At 43.3% G+C, this 11,420-nt stretch overlaps 1 long non-coding RNA gene across 13 annotated transcripts; it reads right to left on the reverse strand.

The window, feature by feature from the left end:
* Nucleotides 1-942: 942 nt before the first annotated feature.
* On the reverse strand, nucleotides 943-5,914 carry LOC123044346 (uncharacterized). 13 transcript variants are annotated; one of them, XR_006420017.1, is made up of 7 exons: nucleotides 5,460-5,911; nucleotides 5,276-5,394; nucleotides 4,959-5,093; nucleotides 4,756-4,855; nucleotides 3,373-4,259; nucleotides 2,876-3,021; nucleotides 943-2,772 (listed from the first exon to the last, which is right to left on the reverse strand). It is a non-coding gene; the product is annotated as an uncharacterized lncRNA (long non-coding RNA). The 13 variants fall into 13 exon arrangements; XR_006420019.1 differs by having other exon boundaries at nucleotides 943-3,721; nucleotides 4,059-4,259; nucleotides 5,460-5,914; XR_006420020.1 differs by having other exon boundaries at nucleotides 943-2,323; nucleotides 2,420-4,259; nucleotides 5,460-5,913.
* Nucleotides 5,915-11,420: the final 5,506 nt, after the last annotated feature.

The following is an 11,420-nucleotide window of genomic DNA, read 5'->3' on the forward strand; positions in this document are numbered from 1 at the left end:
TTGTCATGTAGGACAGACAAAATGTGCTTCAAGAAAAAAGACCATGGAACATTTAGACCGTAAGGGCCGACAAGAGATGTAGGTAATCCTAAGCGGGATAGTAATAGGACAGCCGCTGGTATAGTTCTACATAAAGATGGAAATCAAAAATGAAACAATCTTTCATTGCTTTTGGCCCTGAACCATCACAATCTTGATGGAAAAAGATGGTGTTAAAGATGCAAATATAACATGATATAAAGGTAAAGAAGCCACACATGTCCTTCTGTCTTGTTTATCGTTCTAAAGGAAAATCAAACTGGCAGCGGCAACCAACAAACTATGAGAAAGTGAAAGGTACATTCTTTATCCAGTTCCCGCACAAATATGATAACCATTTAATGGATGGTTCATCTAAGAACAACAAAAATAAATATCCTAGAACGATACCTCCAGAATGACTCCACAGTTCACATAGGATACAATCTTGCATGAGAAGTAGAGTATTTTTAGTTTCCTCTGATCAAATGTAGGTTCCGAAATGAAAGAAATGAATCTCTAGGTACTTATGTAGTAGATTTATAACACGAGGTCATGTAACAGGCAGAACATAGCATCATGAGAAATAGGAACGAGATCATATCCCAGGCATCAAATTTTTCATACACACAATCGTACCCAACCAATGGGTTTCGCTAACAGGAGAACATAAGAAAGTGTTAGTTAACTTAACAATCACCTGGAAAGTCAGCGGGGCTAGAAACCCGAGAAACTAAATAAGATGGGCATGACTAAAAGCACAATAGCATGGTGCAGGTTCTTGTAGTCACATAGATTGATGGTTCGGTAAGAAATTCTACAAAAACAATTTAGGGAAAATTTAGAAACATAACACATGCACTGGATTTCTCTTGTAAATTTGCATTTTTGCACGGTCCCATGTGGTGAGAACAGCAAAGACAGTTAATGATCAATGAGCACTCCACCTACTTTTGTTCTCAACTCCCGAGTAACCATTAGTCGAGTTGTTTCCTCATAAAACAAGTAGACAGATAAAATATGCGAGATCTATACATTTCATTTGGGTGTGGGTGTGGGCGTGGATGTGTGTGTGGGGGGGTGGCAATTCCATGAAAGGGTGTCGAAGCTATCACACTACAGCTGGATGTTAAACCAGAACAATTACATGAAAGTGTGTCAAAGCTATCACACTGCAACTGGATGTTAAACCAGGAGGAGAGCATGACTATCTGAAGGGGGAAGCTAGAGCTATAAAATATTCATTCTTCTCCTGGACCACAACTTCATCAGATGTCAGCAAGGAGAGTCTGATATGCAAAAGATCTGGTAAGACAATGAATCTGATTAGAACCACAATTTCTAATTGTTTTTGTAAATTCTAATTGCATGCATGCACGGTGCATGATAGCTACAACTTTGCTTTCTTCCCAAATCCATGTGCTTTTTCACCAGCGCTGGCATAAGCCTACAGAGGCAGCGGTTAGTGAAAAACTGTAAGATTGACAGTCTAGCTGAACACTAATTGTTGTATCTAGGAGTACTACAGAAGTAGCAACTTTTAGCCTTCGTTTTGTTTGAAATGGAAACAAGAACCATATACTTATGTGTAAAAACTTTCTCATGTTTCCCAATAGTTCAAAAAAGCTTCAGGAATGTGGTGCAGCTACTAATTAGCATATGTTCGCATGCAAGGAAATTATTTTCATCCAGTATATAGTACAGACACAAGTATTCTATGGAAGCCGTCCAATATACTTCCATATATACTGAGAAGGAAAGACTGTTTAATGTAAAGAAGCATACCTCATTTTTGGTACTCCCTCCATCCGAAAATACTTGTCGGAGAGATGGTTGTATCTAGACATATTTTAGTTTAAGATACATTCATTTTTATTCGACAAGTATTTTCAGATGGAGGGAGTACTAAATACATGATGCATAAGTGGAGCACTGGCAAAAGAAGAAATGAGTAATAATTTAGGGAATAACATGGCAAGAGTAAGCCTTTAGGGGATAACATGGCAAGGACAATACAATCAGGGGAGAAAGCGGTAATGACACTACACATAGTTGAGCATGCAACCTAAAGTATCATAGTTCAGCCACAATTCACAGAAATTGATGTCTAAAAAATAGGAAATAGCATGCTGAAAGTGTAGTAATATCCACAGATACATAGTTCAGGCCGCGACCCAAAGCATCCTAACCTTTCAGAGCTATACCAATAGAATACATAGTTTACCGAACTCGTGCATGCTCTCCAACTGCGCGATTGTGGGAGCTACCATGTCGGAATCCTCATTCGCTATGTCATCCTTCTCATCTGCATCACACAACACACGCACGCACAACAACTCAGAATTGTATCACACCAATCTGGAGACGGAACCCCCAAAAAATGAACAGGGAGGGAATACACCATTGAATAGGCTCTTCATGGTCTCGGAGCATCCGTCAACCCCTATTGCTGCCACCCGCTACCGTCTGCCTCATTGCGGCCCTCTACACATATCCATTGGCTTGGCTGCAATGAAATCAGATCATATTTGCACGCACAAAAACATTTGGAGAAAAAACTTTAAATGCCGAGTATTTCCATCTAATAAACATTTTCTGAACAAAAAAGCAACATCTTTCTCCCAAGTCCCAACACAGATTAAGAAGAAGGTTCGCATAAAAAATACGGCAGTAAAGCACATTTTACTTGGAAAAAAATTTATCCTCGATCTCTTTAAAAGATTTTCAGCAATGGAGGTTTCTCTTGTTATAGCCCTAAAAAAGCAAAAATAAGCAAATTTATTTTCTGAATAAAACACACCGAGATAAGATAATCAAAATGAGGCATCATGCCTTAATTTTCTGAATAAAAACACACCGAGATAAGAGAATCGAAATGAGGCATCATGCCTTCAGGAGCCGAGCTCATCGTGAAAATACTCCATTTGCAACCATGTCTTCCCAAACTCATCTAACACTTATGTCCATTGTTGCTCTTCAATGTTCAGATCTCACATCTGATCACTAAATAAATAAACATTCATGAGGTAGTTTCTATCAGATGGGAGAATCAACTAATAAATTTCTTCTCCACTTGTTCCAGTCCCCTATTTACCATCCCTTTCTCTCAAACACGCATGCTGTAATTTTCAACGCAACAACTTTATGGCTTAGGTAGCTAGCCTATCATGCCATCACTGAATTATCAGCTCAAAATCGCAGAAAAATGAAGCATTGTTGATTGTTGTTTTGCCTTCTCAGGAAAGCAAGGTTACGTTGCAGTCGCAAGCTAAGTAACTAACCAGGAACATTAAACTCAATAGAGAAAATAACTCCTATAGACAAAGATGTATGATTTTGCTGTCGAAGGATTACCGGTTTTTTCTGGGGGCCAAGGACGCCATTGATGAAGGTGGCACTCATTGTGGAGGCTGCAGCAAATCCAAATCCGAGGGCCCAAAATGCTGATATGCAAGGAGGATAAATTGTACGTTAGACAGAATCAAAGAACATCAAACGGAGAATCACTTAGAGAAATCTCTCTGAGAAAAAGCATAGGGAACAAAAAGAAACTGAGTGGAAAACAAATGCATCCTTGTTTGCCGTCGAAGAACGCTGCATGCTTCTGCGGCGCCATCATGCCGCAGGCACCCGAATCGTTGCCGTACGCTGACGCATGGCTTGCTTTCCAGCAGGAATCAAGAAGAGAACACCATGTGTTGAGCTTGTACATGGATAAAGAAAGAAGGTAAATTTAAAGTCAGGAAGTAATATTTCAGATAACTACAAATAAGAATCATTCAACAGCTAATTGTGTATCTGTAATACTGCACATGCATGTACTATCCTAGTCCCACAAAGCTCACTCATGTGAACCAAATGGCCGTAAAACAATACAGTTTTGCATAGTAGCTTGGATAAAAGAGAAAAAAACATGTTGCACACGCGTTTCAAAAGGTAAAGCACAAATTATTTGCTTGAATGTTTTGTATTGCATACAGGACTAAACTCGTAGCCTTGAAAGATAACAACTGTTAGCCAGGAAAATCATGAACAGTTACTGATAACATGAAGATCACCACAGAGCCCTTCCCAGTTGGATTTGTCGTCGCTCGGTTGACTGGAGAGGCACCCATTTCCCACCAGTAGCAGCCAGACCTCTCCCCTCCACTTTGTGATTTAAAATTGCGCCAAATGAGCAGAATGAAAGGCACCATAAAATTCACTTCCCGGAGACGCGTTGTTCATGGCCTTCCGTTTCACTTCTTGTGGACAAAATATAAAGAGAAGACTTAGTAGTTTACTACCACAAAATCATCAACACGTATATAAAGTATGCATATAGAAATGAGGCAACCATAAACCCACATGTTTGCTTGTAACAAAACATTTACAGAATAGAGCAAAATACATCAGAACAACATGTTGCATCTTGAATAAAATAATTATCTACCAAATGTTCCTAATGGTACTTGAGACGAAAAACATTGGTTACCAAATTAAATGAACATATTAGTGGACAAATGCGCCCATTAATACTATTATAATGTATCTTCCTGTAAATGAACATAAAGATCTGTCTTGAAAGTATTCATATGCATTTTGCTTTATATTATATCTGACTTCATGTCTTCATACATCCATGATTCATGCAAGAAGTGATATATATGTCCCAGTGACAACTATACAGAACAAAGTGATATCACACAGAAGGAGAACAAACAAGGTAATTAGAATTAAAGGTGTCGTTCGGACAACCTATAGGCATAAACAGTTTTTGCTCCTCCTCTTGAATCGCTTCAGATTCATCAATTGATTCGGTGAACCATATGAGATGCTTCCCACACCATGAGCTGGTCTAGTACAGAATTAGTTGAATCAAGAATATAGCAGATATGCAACTATAGTTGGGAGTTGAAGTGAAGCAGGAGTGCATTTGAAAAAAAGAAAGCAAGAAGTACCTTTATACCGAGAGTAAGAAATTGCTGCAGACATGTGGTTGTATCTAAATCAGTGTATCTCAGAGCAGCCTGCAAAACTGACCTGTGTACCATGCAGTGTGATACACCTGAGCATCTTGAATCACCCCAGGATACCTAAAGTGCCATTAAGGGAACACTCAGCGATGGAACAGCAAGTACTAAATGGTCTAATAAGTGACATCCAAATGGAGAGAGAGAGAGAAACATGAGCATGCTTATCGAGCAATGGGAACAAGAAAGGGAACACTTTCTTTAGTAAGTATTTGGCAATGTTTCCCCGATATGCAAGAAGTTACCTATGCGGGGCTGCATCGAGAAGAAGATATAGGGCTGATCGAATATTTTATCCTCGTTGCTCTAATGCTCTTGTTGGCCTGTCCTGCACGACCTCTCCCTTCCACTCCTCGAGGCGCTCCTGCAGTCAGCGCAACCATCCATGAGACAAGAGGGGGAGAAGAGAGTGAGGAGGTGAAGGCAAACCTGAATCACCTCCTGCTGCTCCGGCCGGCGAGCCTCCTTCAACTGCTGACCCCGACCACATCCGCTGCTCGACCAACCCCGTTGCTTCCACCCAGAGGCGCAGGACTCGCCATCACTTTCTACCTTCTCCCTCCGAACTGGCCGTCGTCGTGGAGCGCCTAAGGGTGGGATCATGCCCAAATCCGCCGCTCCATCAACCCATGCCGCGCCCAAAGACACCGGATTCTCCATGGTGTTTTGCCTCCACCCCGACCCGGCCGCCGCCATGGGGTCAGCCGAGAGGGAGGGAGCCGGCGGTGCGGGGGAGCATAGGAGGTGGCTGAGGCGAGCGGGGTGAGGGGAGGCGACGACGTGGGAGAAGAGATGGGGGAGCCGGGAGGAGACGAGGCGGGGAGGAGAGGGTGTGGCGGCTGTGGACTGGGGGGAGGGGAGGGTTCACGCCCACACCCAAGCCACGGGCTGCACGTCGCACACGCGGCGCGCGAGGAGCCGATTGGGCAAACCCTGGAAAGGCTCACCCAGCCAATAGCCATTCGAAGCAAGCCCACCGGTCATCGGGCGTGGAAAGATATTGCACGGTGAAAGCCGCTGATGACCGGCTGGTGAAATCCAACGGCCAAAAAATCAAGTTGACCAAATTCGACGGCTGACAAAGCTCCAATCCGGGGGAGCATTCTGGGTGCAGTTGGCTAGGGTTCTTATAGGTTTAAATTTTCATTCTGATCCACTATATGATGAATTGCTATGAGCTGCTTCTGCTGCTGCTATATGATGCATTGCTATGAGCTCCTCCTGTTGCTGCTATATGATGAATTGCTATGAGCTGCTGCTGCTGTATGATGAGTTGCTATAAGCTGCTGCTGCTGCTATATGATGAACTGCTATGAGCTGATGTTGCTGTTATATGATGAGTTGCTATAAGCTGCTCCTGCTGCTACTATATGATGAATTGCTATGAGTTGCTCCTGCTGCTGCTATATGATGAATTGCTATGAACTGCTCCTGTTGCTGCTATATGATGAATTGTTATGAGCTGCTGCTGGTATATGATGAATTGCAGACTGCCGCTGCTGTAAGATGAGTTGCTATGAGCTGCTGCTGCTATATGATGCTTTCAGGTGGTGCTGCTATATGATAATAACCAGCCACTTGGACCATCAAATTTCAATAAATAATTGGTCTTCATTTAAATGTGGGTCATGCGTTCTTCGTTTAAATTAGGCAATGGGATCTCTATGGAAAACATTGACCAAAGTAGATTGTGCCAAGTAGATGGTATATTTGTATTTGCATTTTGAGCAAATAGTGATGGTCTGTTTTCCTATCATATTAATTACTGCACTGGGTTCAATTTGTGATGTTTATAAGTCAAATTAATTTCCATATGGGCAGCAAAATGAAAAAATATAATGCAATCTAGACTTTCCACTGATCATACCAAAGATAAGCTGAAAACGCAATGAAAATAACTGTTTGGCTTATTACATGGAGCTTATATTCACAGGTGCTTATTTTCTTAGGATAACTCGTAATAATTGTCCCTAAGAAACTTGGCTAATAGAACTGGCATACAAATAACATGTCACAATGATTGCAATGGAGGAGTGACGTACCATAGCACACTGTATAGGCTCATCGCTGCCTTTCCTTTTTTTGCGATGTTCCATGAAATTGCCACATACATCTTGTACTTTTTCATTGTGTAACCCAATCTGCAAGTTGACAAGGCTAATTTCAGACATCTCTACATGATACTACATTGCATATCCCTTGCGCATATTTAAACCACCAATTAATGATTGTGTGCGTACCATAAACTAGCCATGACTTTGTATGTTGGACCAGCAGGCACTCTAAGGGAGCCTAATGTAGTGCACTGGAATTCCTACATGCCACCTACGATTTTGTGTAATGTACTGCCCATGTTCCTAAATATATGTCTTTGTAGAGATTCCAGTATGGACCACATACAGATGTATATAGATGCATTTGCGAGTGTAGATTCACTCATTTTGCTCCGTATGTAGCCTATAGTGGAATCTCTAGAAAGACTTATATTTAGGAACGGAGGTACGAGGTAGTATCATGTATGACATCTACATATCTAATTTAGCAGCCAGTAGTAGAAATCATTGTCTGCACAAAGGGGTTACTGGTCGAAAATCCTAGCAAAGCACGCAGGCAGGCACAGAACAATACAAGAGATAGAGACGCGCTTACAAGAGCATAGCAATGCCTCAGTCCAGGTTCTTGGTTGGGCAAGCTGTTAGATCCAGAAGAAACGTCGTCCTTGCAGTTTTTCCCAGCTGCATAACAGGTAACAGCAACCGGTTAGTATATTTGAAGTACATCGGACAGGTGATGTTGGACGGGTTTAAAGGTGACAAGTACCTAGGCCGTGGCGGGTGCTTGGCATCTCTCCAGACAGTGGGAATCAGGTTAGAAACGTCAAGGGTGATGACACCATGCTGGTTGTTGGGGTCCCGTAAGGAGATCTAGAACCGCGAGTAGGGTGTTTGTGGAGCGGCTCCGGTAGGATGGACTACGGTGTGGGCGAAGCGGATCTGTGGCCGTGGACGAGGGCATAGGTGAAGTTGCTCCGGTGGTTGGGTTAAGGATGGTGTCGACGACGCGGATCTGCGGCCGTGGACGGGGCGTCAAAAGCTGCTCTGATGGTTGGGTTAAGGATGGTGTCGATGATGCGGATCTGCGGCCGTGGACGGGGCGTCAGAAGCTGCTCCGGTGGTTGGGTTAAGGGCGGTGTCGACGATGCAGATCTGCAGCCGTGGACGGGGCGTCAGAAGTTGCTCCGGTAGTTTAGATGAGGGTGCGTGGAAGCGGATCTGAGACCGTGGACTTGTGAGTTGGCAAAGCGGCCCTGGTAGGGTTGAGAATGGTATAGGCGAAGCTACTCCGGTAGGGTTGACGATGGTGTCAGCAAAGCGACTCCGATATGGTTGAGGAAGGTGTCGGCGAAGCGGCTCCGGTAGGGTTGAGGAAGGTGTCGGCGAATAGGATCAGAGGTTGTCGACGGGGGCGTCAGTGGGGCGGCTCCGGGGGGTGTGGACGAAGCGTCTCCGGTGGGAAGTACGAATGAGCTGCTGCAGATGCGCGGCGGTTGACGAGAGTACTGGCAAAGTAGATCCGGTGCAGTGGACAAGGCCGATACTGAATGGGCTGTGGTACAGTGGTGGATGAGCAGTCTACTTGTTTCTAGGGGAGGTGGGAGGGGTAGATGCGGCCACAGAAGCAGATCCAGCGAGGTGGACGCCGCTGGCAGTGAATGGGCTATGGTACTCCAGTGGATGAGCAGTCTAGGGTTTCGAGAGGGGAGGGGAGAAAGGGCGATGAAGTACGGAGGCGTGATGTAAGATGCTCTGGTGCTATGGAGTTAGTCGTTGTTGCGGGACGGGGAGAGGAAATGGGGTTTCCGTGTAGTGGGGGGAACCGGAAGTTATCAAAGGAGCCCCGACCTATCATGTAGATGAGGGCAGTATTGTAACTGTTGGTCTCCGTGCACCAAGGACAAAGGGGGGATTTCGCATGCTAAAGACTAAGGTGGCGGAAATTTTAGAAGGAGGCGGGAGATTTTGCCGCCCGCAGGATCGTTCGTATCCAATTTCAACTAATTTTAGACCGTGCTAGAGGGAAGGTCATGCTAGACTGTGTACACAGGGCATGCGTCAGCAGTTAATAACTGGTGTGAAGTCCACACCCAAAAAAAGACAATAACTCGGGATGATGCACCGATAACTTGGACGTTCACACGGGCGCGGCCAATCATACGGGTGTAGTGGCGCGTTCACAAAAAAATGGATCAAACGCTCAGCCTATGTATTTCTCGTGTAAATAGATAATTTAGTGCCATTGGTTATTTACTTTAAACATAATGCATTGATGTGTTAGTGTAGAGGCGCACAAAAAGAAATGGATATTGTAGTCAGCTACTTAAAAGTGTTACCTCATATAATTACATAGCCTCCATTTCATAAATTGCATACCCGTTGAATTCATATATGAATATTACATATATTACTTCAAAATATAAACTTAAATCATCCAAGACTAATGAATTTGAATGCAAGAGTAACAATGGTGCATGACATGATAGCTACATTGGTTTTTTGAAGAAACATCACTGTAACTTTGGCATGCACAACTGAAAAGGTTTATTTAAATAGAAAAAAATGTGATATGTGAGTGTCCAATCTTTATAGCGTTGAATCGATATTGTACCTTTGGCCACGATACGAAGTAGATATGGACTAATGTTCAAGCGATGCATGTCCACGATCGCTACATAGTGATACGTGAATGAATTATGCAATCTCTCTCACACGCATACATATCTCATTTCCCTGTGGGCATCGGAATCACACACACGCACTTCATGTATTTCTCTCCCTCTGTCAGGGTAAAATTCGTCTTTCTACCCCGTCCTACAAGTCTCTCACACAGAAACACACACGCTCTCTATGTCTAACACGCCCACCCCTTTAATTCCGCCCACCCACATCCACTAATGTCTCAAAGTATAATAATGTCTCTCACACATATGCTATCTACCTATCCCTTAATATAGCTAGATATGTGTCACACAAACTCCTTCTCCCTACTAGCAAGATGCCCATGCGTTGCACGAAAGATCAAGATGCATTTGTATGAGAAGTTTATCTTGTGGGAGAAAAGGATGAACGAGGGAATGCCTTATTTGCAAATATGGAGAGGGGTGTGGGTATCTTTTTGCTAAATGGCCATAGTTTCCTTCCTATCCGTCGGATATAAATCAGATGGCCTATATTGCAGGATGGCAGGAACACCATCATCACCAAGTCTATTTTTTTATAAGAGTAGAGATGTGTGAGTGTCACTGCCCCCCCCCCCCCCACACACACACTTCACAACACCAAAGGAGTAGGGTGACACCTCGATCTTGATACTAATCTATCAAATGGCTTCTCTCTCAAACATACACACACACTACCTGGCACCGAAGGAGTAGGGTGGCACATCGATCTTGATAGTAATCTATCTACTCCTCTTTCAAACACACACACACACACACACACACTCGCTAGTTGTGCCTCTGTGCCTACCGCACACACTCTCGATACGTCTTTCTCCCCCTCCCAAGAATGACAGCAGAAGGGTGACAACTCGATCTGATCATAATCTATCAATTGGTTTCTCTCTCAAACATTGTGTCTCGGTGCCTCGCTCGGTAGCCCCCTCAATATGTAGACTTCTCGCGCGTGCACAACTGTAGTGATGATGATGATGAACCCAGCGTGCCTTGTTTTTACCGGCCTCATGTGATAGTTTTCACCCTGTTTTCTGTTAATTAACAAGGCAACCTTTTCTTTGTTACTACTAGTGAATCTAAAATCATTCGGGGCAGACATAAAATATATCACTTCAACCCAATTATCACAGCAACTATTTTAAAAGAAATTAGCTAGTTGCCCGTGCGTTGCACGGAACATCAAGATGCATTTGTATGAGTAGTTTATCTTGTGAGAGAAAAGGTTGAACGAGGGAAGGCCTTATTTGCGAATGTGGACAGATGTGTGGGTATATTTTTGCAAAATTGCCATAGTTTCTTTCCTATCCGTTAGATATAAATCCAACGGCCTATATTGCAGGATGGCACGCACACCATCATCACCAACTCTGTTTTCTACTCCCTCCGTCCGAAAATACTTGTCATCAAAATGGATAAAAAGAGATGTATCTAAAACTAAAATACGTCTAGATACATTTCCTTTTATCCATTTTGATGACAAGTATTTGCGGACGGAGGGAGTATTTGTCATTTTAGAGATTTCAACAAGTGACTATGACCGGACCTTACCAACATACTCAAAAAAGTAGTCCATAATTTTGATGTTACCCTCTTTTCTTGGCGGTGCAATGCCATCTAGATACCTCATAAATAAATCAAGGACAAATCTGACCCCTTCC

The sequence above is a fragment of the Triticum aestivum genome, chromosome 2B (assembly GCF_018294505.1).
Source record: "Triticum aestivum cultivar Chinese Spring chromosome 2B, IWGSC CS RefSeq v2.1, whole genome shotgun sequence".
Taxonomy (NCBI): Eukaryota; Viridiplantae; Streptophyta; class Magnoliopsida; order Poales; family Poaceae; genus Triticum; species Triticum aestivum.